The sequence below is a fragment of the Chionomys nivalis genome, chromosome 1 (genome assembly GCF_950005125.1).
Source record: "Chionomys nivalis chromosome 1, mChiNiv1.1, whole genome shotgun sequence".
Lineage (NCBI taxonomy): Eukaryota > Metazoa > Chordata > Mammalia > Rodentia > Cricetidae > Chionomys > Chionomys nivalis.
This window is the reverse complement of record NC_080086.1, coordinates 137,889,313-137,914,291: the sequence shown is the minus strand read 5'-3', so window position 1 is coordinate 137,914,291 and position 24,979 is coordinate 137,889,313. Positions and strand designations below refer to the sequence as shown.

The 24,979-nt window shown below is 44.2% G+C and overlaps 1 non-coding gene and 1 pseudogene across 1 annotated transcript; both read right to left on the bottom strand.

Annotated features, from left to right (window-relative positions):
• Positions 1 to 8,138: 8,138 nt before the first annotated feature.
• Positions 8,139 to 8,257, bottom strand: LOC130889908 (5S ribosomal RNA). Its single transcript, XR_009058660.1, has one exon. It is a non-coding gene; the product is annotated as a 5S ribosomal RNA (ribosomal RNA).
• Positions 8,258 to 16,021: 7,764 nt separating this feature from the next.
• LOC130884644 (60S ribosomal protein L37-like) lies at positions 16,022 to 16,329 on the bottom strand (annotated as a pseudogene).
• Between the last annotated feature and the right edge of the window lie 8,650 nt (positions 16,330 to 24,979).

Sequence of the window (24,979 nt, the reverse complement as noted above, 5' to 3'; positions counted from 1 at the left end):
GTCTGAGACTCCAGCCCACGGATGATGCTGCCTACAGTCAAGGTGAAAATCTCTCATAGACACGCCCAGATGTTTGTTTTCATGGTGATTCTATTTGTTTTTCTTTTCTTTTTGTGTATGAGTTGGAGGAAAGGAGTGTGCCCACAGAGGGCAGAAGAGATACCGGGTCTCCTGGTTATGGAGTTACAGACGACTGTGAACCTTCCAACATTGGTACTGGGAACTGAACTCGGGTCCTCTGGAAGAGCAGTAACCACTGAGGAATCCCTTTAGACCTGTGGAGAGTCTAAATCAAGGCGACAGTCACAGCAACCAGGACCCACCTGGAGTGAAGTCAGTTCCCAGTCCGGCACAAAGATTATAGGAGACACTTTTGTAATGTTCATTGTGGCAGAAATCTTAGTGTAGTTTAAATGACCCCTCTGAGAGGCTAGGAAGTTATCGGCGGCTGAATGCAGGACTCAAAATGCTGGAATTCGCTCCTGGATCCACAGGAGGCAGCTAGGAGGGAAGGGTATCAGTGCCTGGGGGCTCTTCTTCAGAAACAAAAGGACTGGGGCAGAGGCCTCTAAGGAGCCTTTTCCAGGTGTGTTGGTCCTGGTCACCTCTCTTTTCTAATGTCACTGGGAGTCACCTGAGCTGAGCGATAATGAGATTTGTCGCATCTGGCTTTCCAATCTCTTGGGCTCAGTTTTACTTCCCATCCGTTCTCGGACACTCTCTCGAGAGGCTGTTCTTGACTCAATGAGGCCTTCACTGAACATTACTCTAGACGCTGCAGCTGCCGGCGCTGCCCCTTCCTGACCTGTCTGCCCTTGATGTCCTGAGAGCTTCTTCCCAGACGCTTGGATACTGCTTTCTATTAATAACTCTGATTTTTCTCTTTGTTATAAAGCCAGCACATTTTTTTTATGGCAGACAAAATTGGAAACCATGTGGAAGAAAAATTTTAAATGAAAGTCACAATTCCTGGGGCTGGAGAGATGGCTCAGCGGTTAAGAGCATTGCCTGCTCTTCCAAAGGTCCTGAGTTCAATTCCCAGCAACCACATGGTGGCTCACAACCATCTGCAATGAGGTCTGGTGCCCTATTCTGGACTTTAGGCTTAAACACAGACAGAATATAGTACACATAATAAATAAATATTTAAAAAAAGAAAGAAAGTCACAATTCCCTCATCTTACTAGGAGCCACCATCAACACTTCTTTGAATGGATATGGAGATGCTTGTGTTCCTCACAGTGGACTCTTATAAAACACACACTTCTGTATTATGATTTTTATTTAATAATTTAAGTTGAGTATTCTTTTGGGGAGTAATGGGACAGATCACTTTATGTGCATATTTGTTTTGGTGGTGCTGGAGTTGAACCTGGGGCCTCACCCATACTGAGCGTGACTCCAACACCTCATTCTTTCACAGAATTTCACAAGGTTTGGATGTCATTATGGAACTCACATTTAATAGCCCTCAATATTTAAAGCATATTAAAAACTGGATAAATGTGACGTGGGGGAGACTGGAGAGCTGACTAAACATCCAAGAGCATTGCTGCTCTTCTACAGGAGCTGGGCTGGATTCCCAGCACCCATACTGCAGGGCTCTCTAGCAGGCCCAGGCGTGGCAAGCATGGCATGGTCAGCTTTTGCCCTTTTCTTCCCTTCCCTTCCCCTTGCTAAAAATTATTATATCACAGTCCTAAAGCTAGCCCACAAGGTCTGCTCCTTTATTTGGCCACTGATTCATTTCTGAGACTAAACACCAAGCTCCAACAGTCATAATTCATTATTTGGCTAAAATGACTGATCAGGATTTACCAACTCACCCTGGCACAGACTCCCCCCTTTCCCCTTAAAAACCCACTCCTGCAAAAAACACCTGCTGCTGCTGCTGCTCCCTGGGGCAGGAAGTCTGCCTCTGCCTGTCCATTCACCCACCCCCGCACCTACCCCACCCCGTGCTCACCAAAATTGAAATATGGAAATAAGTTTATCACTATTCGTAGCTCTACACAATTGAAAAAAATCAACTTTTGTTTTGTTTATTAGTTTTTTCAAGTTAGGATTTCTCTGTGTAATCCTGGATATCCTGGAATGCATTGTGTAGACCAGGTTATCCTCGAACTCATAGAGATCCACCTGCCTCTGCCTCTGGAGTGCTGAGATTAAAGGCGTGCACCACCACTGCCCAGCTCAACACTTTTATAAAAAAAAATTTTTCAAATAACTGGACAATTCTTTGCCACGCCTTCATGTTCTGATGTAAGGCTGATGAGTTACGTCACCAGCACTATTGAGAAAACACCAAGGCGGGGAAAAGGCAAAGACATGAGTTTAGAACCCTAGTTTATGGTGCTCTTCTGTTTCCCACAGTTCCACGGATCCACGTTGTGGTGGTGTTGGGACAGGAGAGTGTGTGCAAGTGAGAGGACCTTGCGAGACAGTCGAGTCGGGGAAAATGAACTAAAAATAGCAGGTGCTTGGGCACATGTGGCCATTGCTGCACAGATGCCTTCTCTTCCTTTTTTTTATTAATGCTAAATAAATAAGTTGGATTTTAATGTTTTGTTTTGGGGAAGGAGAAGAAGAGAGAGCAAAGGATGGGGTCTACAACAGATGCAATCACTCACGAGGGAGACTTCTGGAACCTTTTGAAACCAAACCAAAACAAAACCCAGCACTAATTATAATCATTTCCCAGTGCTATTAAATTAATGCGAAAGCATAGTTAACACTTGACAGACAGGCATTTTTAAAAGCTTCCAAGATGAATCTAACCACCTGCTTATTCTAGCTTCTAAAAATTTGATCCAAGAAGGCCAAACCACATAATTTACCCTCATAGCTCTCTGGGAAACAAAGAGAAAGAACCTCGACCCCCACACCCGCCTTATTATGTATGACTACACACTCTTACTTATTTACTCTACTCAATAGAAAAGGAAACTGTTCACTAACTAGCCCCTCTGGACTCACTTTTAACCCTCATTACCGGATCTATCTTCACTTGAATTCATGCTTATATACTCCTTACCTGTGATGGGACAAAGCCAACTCTATTTTTGTACTGGGCCCTAAGGTGGTTGTCAGAAGAATGGGAAGTTCTCTAGACTGGGGCCCAGCTGCTGAAGGTGGATATCAGCAGAGCAGGAAGTTCCCTAGACTGGAGCCCAGCTGCTGAAGGTGGATTTCAGCAGAGTGGGAAGTTCCCTAGACTGGAGCCCAGCTGCTCGAGGTTGATATCAGCAGAGTGGAAAATCCCCTGGAGTGGAGCCAACCAGAGAGTTACCCATACCCCTTATGCCCATAACAATAGATTTGTGATTTTTTTGCCTTTATAAACCCTGCCTAAGAAGAGAGGGATACCTCCCCTGGCTCCCGCTGCCTAGGTGTGTAAGAAGTGGTCCGAATTGCAGTTTGCATAATTAAACTTTGTTTTTGCCTTTCGATGAGTCTGTGTCTTTAGTGGTCTTCTTGGGGTCCCTGCAACTCGGGTACTATATTTGGGGGCTCGTACGGGATCGTCATAAGACCTGTAAGACCCCAAGAACACGAAGGTTTAAGTCAGCTGGAGGGGTGAGTTACAGCCCTATCTGTCTTTTGTTTGTAACATTCCATTTCAGTAGCAGCTGCATTCAGCTCTCTGTCAGTTCTTTCCTTAGTGGATGCGCTTGCAAGGCTGACCTGGAGGGACCAGGAGACATTCTGGGCCCTCATCTGGGAAGTCAGTGGACTTCCATCAGTAATTTTGATCTGCGGGATGATGAAGCACTCTTGGAGACCTCCCTCCCGATCCATTCGGTTTTGGAATCATTGAGCCCCCTTCGGACTCACGTTCCAGGTCCATCTGTAGACCACAGTCTTCTATTTAGAACCCTCTGTCTATTTTTAAAAGGCCTAAAAGAAACAGCTGACTCATCTTATACAGCCAAGTCTCACTATTTTATTTCTCTTTTTGATGTTACAAGCTTATTTTCTACTTGAGGGGTTGGATTTACTGAAACCCAAAAATAGACCTTTATGCCAAGAAATGTGACTTTCTGTGAGTTTGAGGCCAGCCCCGTCTACAGAGCAAGTTCTAGAACAGCCAAGGCTACACAGAGAGAAACCCTGTCTTGAAAAACCAAAAACCAAAATCAAAAGAATGTGACTTTCATTCATTAAAATGATTTCTATTTTAAAAAAAAAAAGAATCTTCTGTCTAATTGTAGTCTGTGTGACAGTCCTTGTCTTAATTGTGTGTCTGCCATTTGTTCGGCTGCCGACTGATGGGCTGAAGATGTGGAGTGTTTTCTTCAACCCCCCTAAATTTGACATTTACACATTGGCGGGAGGTCAGGAACATCACCCATAAGAACAGTGTAGACATTAAGAAAGGAAAATGGGTAATTTTTTGGTCCTCAGAATGGTCCTTTTTTGACGTGGGCTGACCTCCAGAGGGAATGTTTGACTTAGACACCATATGCTGTGTGGAGAAGTCAATTTTTTCACCCAGGATAAGGCATCTGGATCAGATCCCTTACATCATAACTTGGAGAGAGTTGGTAGACGAGCTGCAGGGCCCCCTCCCCTGGATTAAACCATTTCCCCCTCCACCCCAGCCCTCTGCCCCTACATAGGTGTTTGAGGTGAAGCCAAAGGAAGACTCCAAGCCACTAGTTCTCCAAGGGGGGGGGGCTGAGGAGTCTGAACTTTTTCCTCCTCTCTACAGTCCCCAGCCTCTGCTGTGTGCAGTTCCTGCCCCTTCCCCAATGCCTAAGCCCCAACCTGAGGCTAATCAAGGGCCAGCACAGGCTCCTCGAAGCCACCAAGGGGCAATAGGGGCGGTACCCCAGGTAGAAACCTTGGTTGCCCTGCCTCTCTGGCCAGCAGGGCCTACAGATGAGGACAGAAATCAGCATTTTCACTATTGGCCCTTTGCAACTAGCAATCTATACAATTGGTGTACCCAAAATGTTCCTTTTTTCTGAAAAATCTCAAGATTTTATTAACCTATTGAAAACTGTCCTCTTCACCCACCAGCCCACCTGGGATGATTGCATCTAACTGTTGAAAATATTGTTCACCACTGAAGAGCGGAATCGGATCCTTGAGGCAGCCCAGAAATTGGTTCCAGGGCCTGCAGGAGCTCCTACAACAGACCCTGCTCTCATTGGTGCCTATTTTCCTGCCACTACACCGGAATGGGATTATAACACAGCACTAGGTAAGGAGAGGCTCCAAGTCTATCACCAGGCTCTATTGGCAGGTCTCAAGGCGGCAGCTTGTAAGCCTACCAATATGTCCAAAGTTGTTGACCGCCTTGATGGGTTACTTTGCCTAGGGTCTGTAACCCGCCTGGCTGGTCAGTTATTCCAGGGTCACGGAGAGGTACCACCTGAAAGACATGGGCTGATAAGAGGAATGAAGCTAAGCATATTTGTCGAAGCCTTCGTTTATTAGAGTCATGGTTACAGCTTATATAGCCCCTGGATGAGGAGCTTGGGGGGCTGGGGCACAGAATCTTGCCATGTGGTCCACGCCCGTCACGTAGGCCAAGAGGTTATGATCAGTCAGGTCACGATTCCTTGGTCAGGAAGTCACAAGTTGACCCACCTAGTTCTCTAGATAGTTTGGAATGTGAGGCGGGTTCCGTTAACAGATAGCTCTCTATTAGCAGTTAATTTGGGTGTGGGATAGGCTTTGTCAATAAGACTATTCTCAATATAATTGAGAAGTAGAGCTCTCTGCAAAACTCCTCACGGCAGTGATTCCTATAATAATTTGGGGGGACATGGCTCCTGACATATCCCCCTTCCTTTTATAAAGACAGGCATCTATCAAGTGGAGGGCACCAGGTCAGAGTCTAACCCTGGTGTCAGATCTGAATGAGAAGGGACTGGGACAAGGAGAGACCCTCCTCTCGAATGGTGGAGCAATTTACCTCTCCTGGGAACAGAGAGGTGCCTTATGAGTCTTAGGTCGAGTAGGGACCAGGTCTTTTTTCCCCCTTACCCGTCCTCGGGTTCCCAGGACCCTGTCTTAGGTTGGGGGAGGTTCTGCCACGAGTCGCCCATCCTTGGAGCTCCACAAATAAAAGGTATCTAGCAAGACCTAAAGTAAGCAGGTCTTTGACCACAGGGCACCCTGTCTTAGGCCATGTGGAGGGCGATCCTCGTGCCTGGCACCATGCCATGTTGAGCCGGTTTCTACAACCTCTGTATGGTGTGCTGTTCAGGCGAGGGTCCACACTAACTCCTGTCATTGGGCCCCTGCATCTATCATTAATGAAAAGACTATGAGGAGCTCCTCAAATAAAAGATATAATGATATAATTTGGGCACCAATAGCTCCATCTTCCAGACAAGAAGAAAGGGCATTTTCCAAACCCAGTATTCACCTTTAGTCTGGCCTAAGGTATATCCTCCTTCCTAAATGCCTACTCCACAATAAGATTACGAGTGTTGCCTGCCAAAAATTAGGGCAATGTAAAGGGGATCAAAATCTAAAATTTTTAACATATGCATTAAACCTAAACACTTTACAGCATGTGTCAAACTTTTCCCAACATCTATAAGCAGTTACAAATACCATTAAGTCAATTCCAGTAAGAGTACATACAATGACAGACATTGTTGTTATCAAATAATACCACCAGCTCCAGTCTCTGAGCAACAGTCAAAACCCTGATCTTCCCCCTTCTTAAGTAAAGAGGGGTTAATATTTTAATTAAAATGAGTTCTGTGTCCCAAAGTTTAAAACAGTCAGATGTTTAGTCTGCACCTCGGCTGCAAAGCAAACAGAATGCAGACTGCAGAAGCAGCTTAGCATTTGTGCTTCAGGGCAGGTGGGCTTCCTAGGTGAGGTGAGCTGGAGTCAGCTATCTGAAGCGCATCCTGGCAATTATCTCAGGTCTCCCTTGACCTCTAAAGGCAGCATGACATCCTGCAGAGTGGCATAGCAGGTTCTGTTATCAGGCACTCCTCCTTGGGGGCAGGAAAGACCGGACCAAGGATTTCTCTCCAATAGCCTCTGGAACTCCTCTGTGGGGTGTCTGCAGCCATGACATCATCAGGTTCAGCTTTTATTTTCTTTCTGTGAAAAAAGCATAAACATATCCTCGACCCCAAATATATATATAGGTCGGGTTTTTTCATAATGCATTGCAAGGGCTTTTTTACCTTGCCTTAGTAAAGGTCAGCTTGGTGTCATCGTGCTGGATCCGTTTGCATCAGGATCTGTGTGCAACTGTTATAAGTTGCTTTCAAGGAGCCTTGGTACGCTCCATAATTTCTTTTTATTAATTATTAGCCATATATGCAGTTCTTCCATTGGAAGAGCCATTTGTAAAATTTAGCATAAAATCCTTTAAGGGATTTTTAGCTATAACATTATCAAAATACAGTTGTGAACTGTTGTAATGATCATCTGGGAAAAGATTATTATTTTGGCCTTTGAATTGAGCAAAGGCAATTGTCCAGGAATCAATCTTAAAATTATCAATGAATCTATTGTTTAGTATAAGAAACATTGATCATAGTCAATATTCTGTTAAACCACCTTTGAGATTTTATCCTGCCCTTTTGTACTATACAGGCTACTGTTCTAAATTAAGAGTTTAATATCTTAACTGGCAAAACTGGGAAGGTTTAGCCATAAACAGCATTTTTTACAAAACTGTTGTAGAATAAATTTTACATTTAATATACACACTTGCCATAGCTGTATTATAATTAATATACTGTACCTGTTGATTTATATTTTACCTGTTTGAGTACCTGTTAGGCAGCTTTTTAAGCTCTCTATTGGAAAGTGACTCATTGTTTTTTGTAAGAATTTTACCTATCGGCTCAAGGTCTCCCATAAGAATATTATAACTAGGGTTTTAACCATTGAATATCTAATTAAAAGCTTATAAGCTATTCTCTTAAGTTGCAAGTCTGCCCCGCAGATAGGAAAATGGAAAAAGGAAGTATTTTAACTAATGATGTTGGCCTCATTAGACACCACCATGTAGAAGAATAAAAATAGATCCATATCCATCTCCATGTACAAAACTTAAGTTTAAATGAGTCAAAGGCCTCAGCATATAAAAATTGTGTTGAATCTCATAGAGAAAAAAATTTTTTTTGTTTTTGTTTTTTTTTATTTTTTTTTAAAGCCTACAGCACCCGGTATTCCCAGGCGGTCTCCCATCCAAGTACTAACCAGGCCCGACCCTGCTTAGCTTCCGAGATCAGACGAGATCGGGCGCGTTCAGGGTGGTATGGCCGTAGACGAGAAAAAATTTTTGAAGTACACTTTGCCACATCTTAAACATAGCCTCAGTGGCACAAACATTTGGAGAAACCATAAATTACATTTCCTGAATTAAGAAACTTTTGTATAACAAGACTATAGAGTGGGAAAAGATCCTTACTTATCATAAACCCATTTTAAAAATATATGAAGAACTCAGGAAATTAGTTATTAAAAAATTTAATCCAATAAAAACATTTGTTACAGACCTAAACTGAAAACTCTCAACAGACAAACTTAAAAATGACTGAGAGACAGTTTAAAAAAATACTTAAACATAACATCCTTTAGCCATCAGAGAAATGCAAATTAAAACTCTGAGATTTCATTTTATCCTTGTAAAAATGACCAAGATTAAAAATTATTATTAACAATTTATGCTTAAGAAAATGTGGGTAATGAAAAAACTTCATTGCTGGAAGTGCACACTTGCATTGGAAGTGTAAACTGGCAGTCACTTTTGGATCATACGCAGTATTGAAAAACCTGGATAAATCCAGACTTCCCCAGCAGGAAGAAAAGAATCAAAAATCTAGGGCTAGCCTGTTCAGCGACCCTGCCCTAGGAACCGGCTGAAAACAAAGCCAGACAGCAATCCCGAGGACAATCTTGAGAAACAGGGAGTCTCCCCGCTGCGATTATCACTGTACTGTTCTAGGAACGAGCTGATTACCCTGGGAGTGGTCCCGAGAGGCAGGGAGTCGTCCCCTGCGACCATCACTGGATTTTCGGAATTTTTATGACCCTCCTGGACCACAGGGCTGTGGTCTCTTTTTCAAAAATTTCCTCTCCAGGTCACTAGAGGCCAAACTCTTCCCCCACGTGTACCATGAGCCTCGTGTGATTGCAGCAAGGACGGTCTCCTGCAAGTCATTGGGGGGGCCGTGCCCTCCCGAGACCTGAGTGAGAGTCTCCCCAGCATTGGGAGTCCCTCATTATGGCCATTTTTTAAAATTAGGCAAATATCTACCTTAAAACTCTAGCAATACCCCTTTTGGGCCTAAATACAAAAGTTTTTGGACCATAAAAACATGTGCTCAGCTATGTTTACAGCAGAATTACTTTATCATAGCCAGAATCTGAAGATAACCCAAGTGTATCTCTTTTACACCCAGGATAAATGAGACATCATCCTTTTAAATATCCATGAATACCATAAAATATCTTGGAGTAACTCTAAGCAAGCAGGACAGAAGTTTTAGGTCCTGTTACCTCTGCTTGTGAAGGCAGAAATGTTTTTTATTTTTAACCATTATCACTTGTTAGAGTATAACTCTGGCCCTCGATAAATTTAGTGAGAGGCCTGAGCCCTGAGTCTCAGCAGTCCACCCTCAAGCTACACCTGGCAGCAGGAAAGGACCACAAGCTGAGACAATACGACTCCCACCCAAGAGTGGGCGTACAAACGGAAAAACTTGTATGATAAGAACTTTAACTCTTTTAAGAAAAAATTTAAGACATTAGAAAATAAAAAGATCTCCTATTTTCTTGGGAAAGTAGAAGAAACATAGCAAAAATGACAATTTCACTAAAAGCAGTCTACAGATTCAGTGTAAATGTCCATTAAAAATTATAGCAACATTCCTCACAGAACTCACATACAGATTTATTGTAAATGCACATTAAAATTATAGCAAAACTTTTCACAGAACTCGAAAGAACAATCCTCAACTTTATAAGAAAGAAATAAAAACTCAGGATATCCTAAACAATTTTAAAAGTCCTCTGAATGTATCAGTCTTTGATTTTAAAACTTTTCTACAGAACCACAGTACTGAAATTAATCTACCTTAGATATAAATTTATATGCCTACAAACTAAAGATTTTTGACCAAGAAGCAAAATTTTAGAATGGAAAAGAAGCACATTTGTCTCCTTTTATTGTCCTGAAGCTGTAACTTTCTGAGTCCAGACCTCCTTATAGCAAACCTGTCTGGCAGCCTCTGCTCCATGTGGCAGGAGGCTAAGACACAGGCTCTCTAGCCCTAGGGGTCTTCTGTGGAATCAGGGTGGAGCTCAGCAGCTTTCGCTTGTCTAGCTCCGTTTGCCCGTTTGTCTAAAATCCTGCCTTTTTCCATAGTGAATTGTAAGTCCCGAATCTGAGAGGAGAGGTCTGAGAGTTCATGCTGTAATGCAAGGACTTGTTTGAGACCTTCTATTTGCGCCTTAAGGGCGGCTTTGTATTAAACAATTCCTGAATCAAAGGCATGCTATCGGGAGCAGTCAGAGCAAAGGGTGGTGGCTGCGGAGTCCTTTTTGGCTGGCTAAGGAAGACGCGGAGAACAGGGTGTATTTCTGGACCAGTTAAAACTAACCAGGGGCATATTTTATCTATAAAACAGAAAAATGCAACTAAATCTCTTTTTTTCACTCTTACTCCTCTTACCCTGAGTGATTGCTTAAATTCCTTTATGAATTTCTCTTCCTTTGAAAGCGATTGTCCCATGTCTAATTGGATGACAGTGATCCTGAGCCTACCTTATCCTGCAGATCTGTCCGAGTTCTACAGCTGCAGAATCTTTTTCTCTTCTTGTTGTCCCGGGACTGCACATCGTCGTCCGGATAGTTAGCCGTGCTCCGAGTCACTGGTTCAGGCGCCACTGTAGACCGCCTTGACGGGTTATTTTGTCTAGGGTCTGTAACCCGCCGGGCTGGTCAGTTATTCCAGGGTCACGGAGAGGCACCACCTGAAAGACATGGGCTGATAAGAGGAATGAGGCTAAGCATATTTGTCGAAGCCTTCGTTTATTAGAGTCATGGTTACAGCTTATATAGCCCCTGGATGAGGAGCTTGGGGGGCTGGGGCATGGGATCTTGCCTTGTGGTCCACGCCCGTCACATAGGCCAAGAGGTTACGATCGGTCAGGTCACGATTCCTTGGTCAGGAAGTCACAAGTTGACCCACCTAGTTCTCTAGATAGTTTGGAATGTGAGGCGGGTTCCGTTAACAGATAGCTCTCTATTAGCAGTTAATAGTGGGATAGGCTTTGTCAATGAGACTATTCTCAATATAATTGAGAAGTAGAGCTCTCTGCAAAACTCCTCACGGCAGTGATTCCTATAATAATTTGGGGGGACATGGCTCCTGACACAAAGTTTATGACATAAGGCAGGGGGTGGAGAGAGTTCAGCAGCCTACCTAGAAAGACTATTTGAGGCATTCTGGCAATATAGTCCATACGACCTGCAAATGGAGGAATCCACCCAAATGCTGATGTTTGCCTACATAAATCAGGCTGCGCCTGATGTTAGAAAACAATTTAGAAATGCTAGGAGAAAAAAAATCAGAGAATTAGTGGCAGCGGCAGAAATGGTTTATAAGAGGGAGACAGAGGAGCAGAAGGAGGAAAGAAGGGAGCGAGAGGTTACAGGAGAGAGAAAAACAAATTAGAAACCAGGAAAGGAGCTTGGCCCGGATCCTGGAACAGCAACAAGCACAACATAGACAAGACCTGAAAGAAATCCTGATGGCGTCAGGCACCAGATGCTCGAACCATCTCAAGATGCTGAAAGGAGACTGCAGCCCAAACCCAAGGTAGGCAAGAACCAATGTGCCTATTGTGAAGAAGAAGGCCATTGGGTTAAAGACTGACCTAAGAAGGGGGGCCGCCCAGCCCAAGTGCTTCCAGCAGCCTGGGCAGAAGACAGCAACTAGAGGAGATGGGGCTCAGAACCCCTCCCTAAGCCTAGAGTAACCCTAAAGGTGAGGGAAAACCTACAGATTTTTTTTTGAGCATTTTAGTTTATTTTTTTTATTAATTAATTTATTTAATTATTAAAGATTTCTGCCTCTTCCCCGCCACCACCTATCATTCCCTCCCCCTCCCCCAATCAAGTCTTCCTTCCTCCTCAGCCCAAAGAGCAAGCAGGTTTCTCTGCCCTGTGGGAGGTCCAAGGACCACCCACCTCCATCCAGGTCTATTAAGGTGAGCATCCAAACTACCTGGGCTCCCACAAAGCCATTACGTGCAATAGGATCAAGAACCCATTGCCATTGTTCTTCAGTTCTCAGTAGTCCTCATTGTCCATTATGTTCAGCGAGACCGGTTTTGTCCCATGCTTTTTCAGTCCCCGGCCAGCTGGCCTTGGTGAGTTCTCGATAGAACATCCCCATTGCCTCAGTGTGTGGGTGCACCCCTCGCAGTCCTGAGTTCCTTGCTCGTGCTCACTCTCCTTCTGCTCCTCCTTTGGATCGTGAGACTTCAGTCCAGTGCTCCAATGTTGGTCTCTGTCTCTGTCTTCTTTCATCGCCTGATGAAGGTTAATATTCAGGGGGATGCTTATATGTTTTTCTTTGGGTTCACCTTCTTATTTAGCTTCTCTAGAATCACGAATTATAGTCTCAATGTCCTTTATTTATGGCTAGAAACCAAATATGAGTGAGTACATCCCATGTTCCTCTTTTTGGGTCTGGCTTACCTCACTCAGGATAGTGTTTTCAATTTCCATCCATTTGTATGCAATATTCAAGAAGTCATTGTTTTTTACTGCTGAGTAGTACTCTAATATGTATATATTCCATACTTTCTTCATCCATTCTTCCATTGAAGGACATCTAGGTTGTTTCCAGGTTCTGGCTATTACAAACAATGCTGCTATGAACATAGTTGAGCATATACTTTTGTTGTATGTTTGGGCATCTCTTGGGTATATTCCCAATAGTGGTATTGCTGGGTCGAGAGGTAGGTTGAACCCGACTTTCCTGAGAAACCGCCACACTGCTTTCCAAAGTGGTTGCACAAGTTTGCATTCCCACCAGCAATGGATGAGAGTGCCCCTTTCTCCACAACCTCTCCAGCAGAGGCTATCATTGGTGTTTTTGATTTTAGCCATTCTGACCGGTGTAAGATGGTATCTTAATGTTGTCTTGATTTGCATTTCCCTGATTGCTAAGGAAGTTGAGCACGATCTTAAGTGTCTTTTGGCCATTTGAACTTCTTCTGTTGAAAAGTCTCTGTTCAGCTCAGTGCCCCATTTTATAATTGGATTGATTAACCTTTTACGGTCTAATTTCTTGAGTTCTTTGTATATTTTGGATATCAGACCTTTGTCAGTTGCGGGGTTGGTGAAGATCTTCTCCCAGTCAGTGGGTTGCCTTTCTGTCTTAGTGACAGTGTCCTTTGCTTTACAGAAGCTTCTCAGTCTCAGGAGGTCCCATTTATTCAATGATGTCCTTAGTGTTTGTGCTGCTGGGGTTATACGTAGGAAGTGCTCTCCTGTGCCCATGTGTTGTAGAGTACTTCCCACTTTCTCTTCTATCAGGTTCAGTGTGTTTGGACTGATATTGAGGTCTTTAATCCATTTCGACTTGAGTTTTGTGCATGGTGATAGATATGGATCTATTTTCATTCTTCTACAGATTGACTTCCAGTTTTGCCAGCACAATTTGTTGAAGATGCTCTCTTTTTTCCATTGTATACTTTTAGCTCCTTTATCGAAAATCGGGTGTTCATAGGTTTGTGGGCTAAAATCAGGGTCTTCTATTCTATTCCATTGGTCGACTTCTCTGTTTTTATGCCAGTACCAAGCCGTTTTCAGTACTGTAGCTCTGTAATAGAGTTTGAAGTCAGGGATGGTAATGCCTCCAGATGATCCTTTATTGTATAAGATTGTTTTGGCTATCCTGGGTTTTTTGTTTTTCCATATAAAGTTGATTATTGTCTTCTCCAGATCTGTGAAGAATTTTGATGGGATTTTGATGGGGATTGCGTTGAATCTATAGATTGCTTTTGGTAGAATTGCCATTTTTACTATGTTGATCCTCCCAATCCAAGAGCAAGGGAGGTCCTTCCATTTTCTGGTGTCCTCTTCAATTTCTTTCTTCAAAGACTTAAAGTTCTTGCCAAATAGATCTTTCACTTCCTTGGTCAGAGTTACCCCAAGGTATTTTATGCTATTTGTGGCTATCTTGAAAGGTGATGCTTCTCTGATTTCCCTCTCTGCTTCCTTATCCTTAGTGTATAGGAAGGCAACTGATTTTTTGGAGTTGATTTTGTAACCTGCCACATTACCAAAGGTGTTTATCAGCTGTAGGAGTTCTTTGGTAGAGTTTTTGGGGTCACTTATGTATACTATCATATCATCTGCAAATAATGAAAGCTTAAAAAACCTACAGATTTTATGGTAGATACTGGAGCAGAAAACTCAGTCTTATTAAAACCTGGGGACCCATGTCCACCAAAATTACCTGGGTCCAAGGGTCACAGGGACCAAATCTTACTCATGAACTATCCAAAGAACAGTGGACTTGGGAATGGGATGGGTAACCCATTCATTCCTAGTAATACCTGAATGTCCCTATCCTCTGCTGGGCCAAGACCTTTTATCCAAAATGAAAGTCCAAATTCATTTCTCTGAGAAAGGAGCCAAACTGGTCCATCAGAATGGAGAGCCAGTCAGGGTCCTGGGCACTAGTGACTTGGCTGAGGAATACGGACTCTACCAAGAACCAACAGCACCAAAGCCTGATATAGAGAACTGGCTCCAATGGTTCCCTCTGGCTTGGGTAGAGACAGGAGGCACGGAACTGGCCCTCCTCAGGGCTCCAATCTACACTGAGATCAAAGCAGGAGCAGATCCTGTTAAGGTCCCCCAGTATCCCATGTCACTGGAAGCAAAGAGAGGCATCACCCCCCCACACACACACACACACATACAGAGGCTATTTAGGCTTGGGGTCCTAGAACCTATCCAGTCTGCCTGGAGCATGGCCCTGTTGCCAGTTAAAAAGCCTCATACTAACGACTATCGCCCAGTACAGGACTTAAGGGAAGTCAACAAAAGAGTAATGGACATACACCCTCCTGTCCCTAACCCTTATACACTGTTGAGTACCCTGCCTCCCAACCGGCAATGGTACACCTCCCAACCGGCAATGGTACACTGTACTGAATCTCAAAGATGCATTCTTTAGCCTGCCGTTAGACCCTAAGAGCTAGGCCTGCTTTGCCTATGAATGGCAGGACCCAGAGATGGGAATCAGTGGGCAACTGACTTGGACCAGCCTGCCTCAAGGCTTCAAAAACTCTCCCACCGTCTTTTTTTTTTTTTTTTTTTGAGACAGGGTTTCTCTGTGGTTTTGGAGCCAGTCCTGGAACTAGCTCTTGTAGACCAGGCTGGTCTCGAACTCACAAAGATCCACCTGCCTCTGCCTCCCAAGTGCTAGGATTAAAGGCGTGCGCCACCACTGCCCGGCTTCTCCCACCATCTTTGATGGGGCTCTACATGAAGACCTGGGGGAATATCAACTCCAAATCCCAGAGGTGAGTCTATTACAATACATGGATGACCTTGCTGCTTGCTTGCGGAGGATCGAGATACTTTCTCAGATGCTGAAGGTGCTGTCTGCAGAGGGGGAAGTCCCCTAGACTGCAGCCCAACTGTTTGAGGTTGATATCAGCACAGTGGAAAATTTCTGGACTGGAGCCAACCAGAGAGTCACCCGTACCCCTTATGCCCATAACAATAGATTTGTGATTTTTCTTTTCTTTTTTTTTTTTTTTTTGCCTTTAAAAACCCTGCCTAAGAATGGAGGGATACCTCTCTTCCTCCTGCTGAGTTGGTGTGCAAGATGAGGACTGAATCTTGATTGATTTGCATAATTAAACCTTACTTTTTGCGTTTCAATGCGTCTGTGTCTCTGGCAGTCTTCTTGGGGTCCCTGGGACTTGGGCACTACACCTGTCTACATTTTTCTTTCAAGTATACACATTTATTTTTGTTTTCTTTTGCGAAACCAGAACATTTATCTTATGACTGATTGAAATCCTCTAGATGAACTGGATGCTGCCACATCTCTTGGGTTTAGAGATTGTCCCTTCACGGAATCCATGTCTGAATCGTCTGGACAACTGGCAGGTGCTTGTCTGCGGGTCCCAGTAGTGTTTCGTCTCTTAGCGTTAGCGCTGTAGTTATATTTTCTCTTGTGCTTGGCAGGGTAGCCGCGTTTGCCACGGGCCAACTTCTAAAGGTGTAGGCCTTAGAGCCACAGCGGCAACGCAACATGTGTGTCTTACTGCGGCACTTTCCAAAGGATGACATTTCTTTTGTCATCTTGCTTCTGCCAACGAGCCCAGAGAGACCAGAAGAGCTCAGATATACACATTTCAATGATCATCACACTTATTCCTTTTTAGGGGCTATATAAGTAATCATTCTTCCAGTATGCCATTGTTTACATAATCATATCTTTATTGTGAGGGCCTTGGGCACTGCAAATATTGTAAGTAATACTGCCGATTCATTATTGTGCAAGCAAGTTCATTTTTCCTCTTGAATTCTCTATTTTCAAACCATTGATGCTGGCTTTCTGTGCAGTATTTCAACTTTAGTTCATCTGAGATGTTTGGATCTGCCTTCATCTAGTTTCCACTGACTTGTATTCAGTCACAGTCCATATTTTCGAGCATATGGAACTATTCTTATCCTTTTATACCCTGGCCATTTGACACGTAGCTGAGGCTTGATCCCACAAATGTGATGGGCTCTATTTTGATTGAATGTAATCTTTCACGAGATACATTTGTCTCAAATATGTCACCTTCACCTTCTGTGATCTTCATTTTTAGAACTATTCAATTATGGTTTTTTATGAGTTATCTTTAAATGTTCAGAAGGATGGTAACAGAACTCACTTGTGAATTCTTTCCAGTGAGTTCCACCACTTCTGGAAACTTCCTTTGTACCTCGGCAATTCCTGCCACTTGAGTTAATTCTCAGGGTGAGAAAAAAAGCCTATGGCTTCCCGTCAAGATGGCACCTGGGATATCCCATTGGGAGCACCCTGGTTTTCTCCTTCACTTTTTGATTTAAAATGATCAGGTGATATTGTAGTATCTCAGGATTAAGTTGAGATACTACTGGTTGTTCCTAAACCACGTGGTTGGCGAGGAGAGCTTCCTGTGGGTCCCAGTGAGAAGGAGGCAAACACATAATGCTTCCTTATCTCAGATATTTGCTCTTTAATCCTCTGTCCTGCGGACCCAAGCACCACACACTTCTCTAGCTTGGGGCTAGAGGCAAAATAGAGATCTTGCTCCAAACAGGTTATCTTTCTGGCTGGTGGTAAAGCGTGACTGTGTGCGTGACTCTGTGTGCGTGAGTCACTGTGTGCAAGGGTGTGCATGCTTGTCTGTGTGTCTGTTTGTCTACAGACTCTGCAGGAATGCTTGCTGGAGTCCGGCCCCTGAAGTCTGCTTTGTCCTAGCGGCTGTGGTCGGGAGGATGGACGCTCTGTGGCCACTCTGCTGAACCAGGCGACTGCTCCTGGAACTGAATTCTTTGCTCCAATTCCACTGGGACTATGGAATGTGACCTGGAGTGAGGATTGATGATGGCTATGAGACCCGTGGGTCTGAGTGAAGGATGTGCCCGGAGGCGGGGGAGGGAAAGTGAGACAACTGTCAGACGACTCTGCTCTGCTGCTGGGCTTCCCTGAAGGGACTCGGTAAAGCTTTTAGGCGTAAAATGTTTGGGGATGGGGTTATGGGCTTTTTTTTCTTCTTTCTTTCTTTCTTTCTTTCTTTCTTTCTTTCTTTCTTTCTTTCTTTCTTTCTTTCTTTCTTTCTTTCCTTCCTTCCTTCCTTCCTTCCTTCCTTCCTTCCTTCCTCCTTCCTTCCTTTCTTTCTTTCTCTCTTTTTTTTTTTCTTTTTTTTTGGCAGGGTCTTTCTCTTTAGCCCAGGCTGGCCTCAAACTGAAAAAAGTCCTCTTCCTGCTTCTTTGATTTTTGTTTTCTAGAAAGAGTTTCTCTGAGTAGAACTGTCCAGGAACTCACTCTGTAGACCAGGCTGGCCTTGAACTCAGAGATCTGTCTGCCTTTGCCTCCTGGAAAGCTAGGATTAAAGGCACCACTGGGCTCAATCCTTCTTCTTCAGCTTCTGGAGAGGTAGAATTCCAGGCATGAGTCTCCATGCCTGACTTCCATGTAAAATTCTTTAAAAAATAAAAATAAAGCCAGGCAGTGGGTAGCACCCGCCTGTAATCCCAGCACTTGGGAGGCAGAGGCAGGAGGATCTCTGCGAGTTCAAAGCCAACCTGGTTTACAGAGCAAGTTCCAGAACAGGCTCCAAAAAGCTACACAGAGAAACCCTATCTCAAAAAAAATAAAAAATAAAAAAAAAGCAAGAAAGGAAGAAGGAAGGAAGGAAGAAGAAAGAAAGAAAGAAAGAAAGAAAGAAAGAAAGAAAGAAAGAAAGAAAGAGGGGCTGGAGAGATGGCTCAGAGGTTAAGAGCACTGGCTGCTCTTCCAGAGGACCTGAATTCAATTCCCAGCAACCACATGGCAGCTCACAACCATCCATAATGAGATCTGATACCTTCTTCTGGCCTCCAAGCATACATGCAGGAAGAACACGTATGTGTAATAAATAAATATTTAAGAAAGAAAGAAAGAAAGAAAGAAAGAAAGAAAGAAAGAAAGAAAGAAAGAAAGAAAGAGAAAGAAAAGAGAAAAGTCAAAGACTGCTGCTAGGGCCTCTGCAGACTCATATGAGGTGGAAAACCACAAGAGCTGAGGCTGAAGTGAGGAAAGAAAGCTATTCACACACAGGCAGAAGAAAAATTAAATACCAAGAACAAGACCAAAGAAGACAAGCTCGGAGCAAACCCTGCAAAGAAACAGTTGAAAGTGCTGGAGAGTCGGGGTGGGGGGTTGCCTGCTGGGCTGCAGAAGACTCTAATTCCTTCCCACCAGCCGGTCTCCAAACCCCACAATACCAGCGCCTCACTATTTCTATTTGACTTCCTTTTAAAAACTCAAGTATCTGGATCCACCTTAAACAACACCAGCTGGGAAGTCAGGAGTCTAACGTGCTAACTATATGTTTTTGTAATGACCATTAAGACAAACAGGAAATTGACCGAAGTGGAACTCCAGGTCCCTCTCTGTGTTTTCTGTGAAGCTCCTAAAACAATCTCATTCTTGACCTCCTGTGAGTCTGTCTGTGTGTTTTGTTTTGTTTGACTTCCATGTTAGACCTTTCTTTTGTCTGATGGATGAGCTTGTACTATCAGATCAGATCAAAAGCCATTCAGGACTGAAGAAATGACTCAGCAGTGAAGAGATGGCTCCAGAGTATCTGAGTTCAGTTCCCAGTACCCACATCAGGTGGCTCACAACTCTGACGCTGGGATTAGGGGTGGGGTTGGGGGTGAGGAGTGGAACAGGATCCTTCTTCTGGTTTCCTCAGGCACCTGTGTGTAAGCCACAGACAGTAACACACAAACACAACAAAACTTTAAAAATTTTAATACAGTGAGCCAGGTGTGGTGTCACACACCTTGAATGCCAACACTCAGGGAGGTGAATCCCTGTGAGTTCAAGGCCAGCCTGGTCTACACAACACATTCTTGGCCAGCTAGGGTTATACAGAGAGACTCTGTCTTGAAACAACAAAACAAAAAAGTTTAACACAATGATGGTCAGGTATGTAAGAAGACCGCTTCTGTCTAATTCCTAGTGGGATTTTGTAAAATTTGTATTACACGTGTTTATTTTTGGGGCAGAGGCACACTGCAGTGGCATGTGTGTAGAGGTCAGAGGACATCTTGCAGGAGTCGGTTATCTTCTACCATGGGGTTCCTTGGGATTGAGCTCAGGTCATCAGGCTTGGAGGCAGGCAGTTTTACTTGATGAGTCCTCTCACCGCCTCCTAGCTGCGTTTTGGTCTTGAAATTTGGAGCTTCCCATTGATTCTGTGAACTGCCCTAACATCATCCAAGGGATAGGTACATTTTGGTTTTGTTTTGTTTGTTTTATTTGTTTCATTATGGTAGGATTCTTTGTGTGTGTGTGTGTGTGTGTGTGTGAGAGAGAGAGAGAGAGAGAGAGAGAGAGAGAGAGAGAGAGAGAGAGAGAGAGAGAGAGAAATGAGACCAAGAGCCTTAACTAAGGAAGAGAAGCAGTCATGAGAACCTTAGGGATGGGTAAGAAAGGTTATCTGAGATGGACTGGTCACTTAAGAACCCTGAGGAGTAAATTTCCTGAATTTAATATATAAAAATAAAATTCCTCAATGTTAGCATATAGGATGATACCCTCTATTCTTTATGGTGGTAAAAAATGAACAGGCAAAAATTACCTGCTATCCCTTATCATTGAAGACAACTATGTGTTCCCTGAACTACAAAAATCAAAGAACTTCAAAGAGTTCTTTCATTGGCTCTAATCTACTGGCACAAAAAGGAACAAATTTAGGTCCTTAGAATCTTAGATCACAATTCAGATTGCCATGAGGCCCCCTTTCTTTCCTCTCTTCTCTCACACTGCTCTTTAATGAGAGAAAGTTTCACTATGCAGCCCTGGCTGGCCTGGCACTTGCTGTGTAGATCAAGGTGGCCTGAACTCACTATGTGGACGACGACCTGACTTCTGATCCTCCTGCCTCCACCTCTGAGTACTGGTGTTATGGGCGTATACCAGCATCCCCACAACATCCTTATCTCTGCTTTTACTTTTTGCAGCACTAGGGATGGACCTTGTGCATACTATGTAAGCACTCTGAAGTTGAGTCACACCCATCCTCTAAGCCTTTCACAGGAGCCCACTAAGATCATTGGAAAGCCCAAACATTTACATTATGACTCATAATAAAAACAAAATTACAGTTATGAAGTAGCAACAAAAAATAATTTTATGGTTGGGGTCACGATGACATGAGGAACTGTATTAAAGGGTTGCAGCGTTAGGAAGGGTGAGAAGCTCTGACCTAAGGCACGTTCAAAGACAGTTCCAAAAGAAATCTAATTTCACCTGGGTGTAGTGGAACATGCCTTCAACTCCAGTACTTGGGAGGCGGACACGGGTGGATCTCTGAGTTAGAGGCTAGCATGGTCTACATCGTGAGTTCTAGGACAGTCAAGGCTACAAAGAGAGACCCTGTCTCAAAAAAAATATATATATATATATAATATAAAATAAGAAGGAATCTAATTTCTTAGAGACACGTGGTGGAGATGAAAGGAAGCCAGTTTCTGTGTCAAAGTTTCTGTGACTTTCTGTTACAAAGTCAGCTGAATCCATAGCTCACCAGGTCCCCCTGTGAAAATCAGGACACCGGACAGGAAAGCATTGTCCCTCAAAGCTGGGATGATAACACACACGTGTTTTAAGAACCTGGGAAGCTTTGGATCAGCCACTCTGTCTCTGTCACCATCCAAAACAGAGCCTCGTCCAGTGTCTAATGAGGCTGCTGTTGCTGTCCACGAAGATGAACCGAAGGGACCTCCGCTTGCCCTCTTCAGCAGGAAGCCAATTATCCACATCCTCCTGTCCTCATTATCTCCAGTGTGTAACTCGAATTAGGGGCCCGCGTGCCCAGGAGGCCAATTATCAAGCATGACCTAAGAGGTAATGGTTAGCACACTCTGTGGGCAAGGGACACACCGAGAGAAAGAGAAACTCAGAGAGACAGGGACACATAGGTACACATATACCACCTTAGTTACTGTTCTATTGCAGTGATGACAGCGTAAGCAAGGCAACTTATAAAAGAAAACATTTAACTGGATGTCTTACTTATGGTTTCAGAGGGTGAGACCATGGCCATCGTGGCAGAGAGCATGGCAGCAGGCAGGCATGGGGCTAGAACAGTAGCTGGGGCAGGGGAAGAAGAGATAACTGGGAGTGGTGTGGAAACCTCAAAGCCCACCCCCAGTGACACACCTCCTCCAACAAGGCCACACCTCCAACCCTTTCCAAATAGTCCCACCAACTGAGGACAAACAGCCAAATATGAGCCTATGGGGGGCATTCTTATCCAAACCACCACATACAGATAGACATGCACATAGATACACAGAGAGAGACCAGTACAGACACATAGACACACGTTATTTTAGCTTGCTTCTCGTTCAAACCAACACATACACATTCATGCACATAGATACAGAGAGATCGAGAGAGACCAATACAGACATAGAGACACACAGACACACATTATTCTAGTTTGCTTTCTGTCGCTGTGATAAAACATTGACCAAAAACAACTGAGGGAGGAAGGGTTTATTTGGCTCGCAGGTTCCCATGGTCCATCACTGAGGGAAGCCAAGGCAGGAACTCAAGCAGATCAGGAGCCTGGAGGCAGAGACTGAAGCCAAGACCAAGTAGGATGCTGTTCACAGGCTTTCCCTCCATGGCTTGCTCAGCTTCCTCTCTTATATGACCTGCCCAAGGGTGACACTGCCTCCTACATCGATCATTAATCAGAAAAATGCCCCACAGCCTTGCTTACAGGCAGTTAGATGGCGGCATCTTCTCATTGAAGAGTCCCTCTTCCAAAATGACTTTAGGTTGCTCAAGTTAACCAGAAAATTAACCGGCAAACATATATACACAGAGATACAAACACATATTCAGACACATACAGAGACCAATACCGTCAGATGTGTAAACCCTGAGAACCACAATAATAACCAACTTGGCAAGATGTGCCCATAGTGTCATAAATGTTGGGGGGGAGTAACCGATTGCTTTCTTATTGGCTTTAAGGCCCACTCCATTAGAGGAAATATATGCCTGAAGCCGTAGATCTGACCAAGAACCCATAGGGCTCACAGGTCCCCAGGGGTGAGTCTACTGTTATTATTTTGCTAAATGGGCATAATCTCAAACTGCCTTCTAAGTTCCTATCCCTATACCCATAGATCAGTGTGGCTCTCAGCCCACATCACAGCTGCTCTGTGCAGCGGTCAGTGGTTAACACAGAAGCTTACAACTGGTCAAAGTGCAGAGACTATATTTGGCATGCTCAATCATGAACGAGACATGGACAGCTCCCCACCTCGCTCTAAGGTTCAGGGACTGTTTTAGAAGAGAGGGCAGAAAGACTGTAAGAGACGTAAGTTGGGGGAAGACTGGGCTCAAACAGTCAGTGTCTTTTGGACGTTATGGGGTGAGGAAACTTACCCAGAAGGCTGTGGTAAGAGAGAAGCCTCAAGGGACGTAATGTTATTTGGCCGTGATGGTCTGAGGTGTCCTGGCCTTTCACTTGCTAGCTGGACTGAAATCCCTAGGCCTGCGGGATGTACAGCTCTTGGAGAGTTGCTTGGGGTCTGTTGTGAAAGCCAGGTTTGAGTTCAACCCTCTATATTACTCTGTTCCAGAGAACTTTCCAAGTGGGCTTATATAGAACTGTGGATGAGGGTAGAGACCTCCAGCCTCTGTCAAGCAGGCAGTATAGAAGCCAGAAAATCTCTTGCCCAGGAAGCTGGGAGCCGGAGGCAGCTCTGAATAGTGTGTCATTCCTCATCTCCTGAACCTGACCAAGCCCTCTAAAAACCCCCAGAGCCTCCCAGGTAGACAGCATGACTCATTTTTTTGCCGTGCTAAGGGCCACTTCCTAAGTGGGGGAGAAAGGGAATGTACAGGAATGAAGATGAGCTTTCTAATCCCTTCCCACGCCTGCCTTTCTGGAAGATTAGGAAGCAAGAAAATGTTCTGCATAACCTTGTTATGCATCTTTTTTTTTTTTTTTTTTTTTTTGGTTTTTCGAGACAGGGTTTCTCTGTAGCTTTGGTGCCCGTCCCGGAACTAGCTCTTGTAGACCAGGCTGGCCTCGAACTCCCAGAGATCCACCTGCCTCTGCCTCCCGAGTGCTGGGATTAAAGGCGTGCGCCACCACCGCCCGGCTTTTTTTTTTTTTTTTTTTTTTTTTTTTGACAAGGTTTTGCTCTGTAGCTCAGGCTGGTCTTCATCTCATGATTTTCCTATCTCAACCTCCCGAGTGCTGGAGTTACGGATGTGTGCCACTGTGCCCAGGTTCTTTGGTGCTTTTGCTCCTAGGATCTCTCTTTCTAACAAACTATGTCACAAGTCAGGTCTGGTCACAATGACTTCACACTTGCATAAGCTCCACCCTAGACCTTCTCCTCCTTCTCTATCTGGGTTCAGCAGTTCACACTGTTGGTGACCCAATTCTCTTTATAGCTACTGGAAAAACCTCCTTATTGAATGAAGGGCCCTCTCTTTTTCTGGCTTCCCAGGCCCTCGTGCCTGGGTCAGAATCCATCCTTCCTACTGCCGCTCTTACCATATCTCTTTAGTAGGCGTATGGTCTAACCAAATGAACCGTGAGCCTTTCCTCAAGCGGAATTCCCAGCACGTGCCTTTGCTCATCACATTCTCTAAAACCCACATTCCCACCTCTCCACAACTCATTCCTTTCAGAAATCACCCTCATTTCTGATCACTCCACCCAGGTGGAGTTCCTTTCCTGGGACTCTTCCCCCACCCCACTTACCCTCAGGTGACCTCAAAATCATGTATCTAAGGATGCCCCTGAACTCCTGATCCTCCAGCCTCCACCTTCTGAGAGCTGAAAGGTGTACACCACCATTCCCAGTTTCTGTAGTGCTAGAAAGCAAACCCAGGGCTTTGTAGACCTTAGGTACCTTCCTCTTATCTGTCAAGATCATCTCCCACAGACACGCCCACAGGCCAATCTATGGGGGGAAGTTCAATCACATTGTGAAACCTGAGTTTGTATTTGCATTAATTAAATAAAATCAACCTTGGGTCAGGAGGTTGAATTGACAGGAAGTGATCATAGAGCCTCAGAGTGTATCTGGGAGAGATAGAGAGACACACTAGGAAAAAGTAGGGAGGGATCTGGAGTGGCATAGTTTTGTTGTTGTTGTTGTTGTTATTTAATGGAGCAGAAGGAGGCTCTCTTTGTAAGACACCGGCAAGGAGAGAAGACTAGCTAGC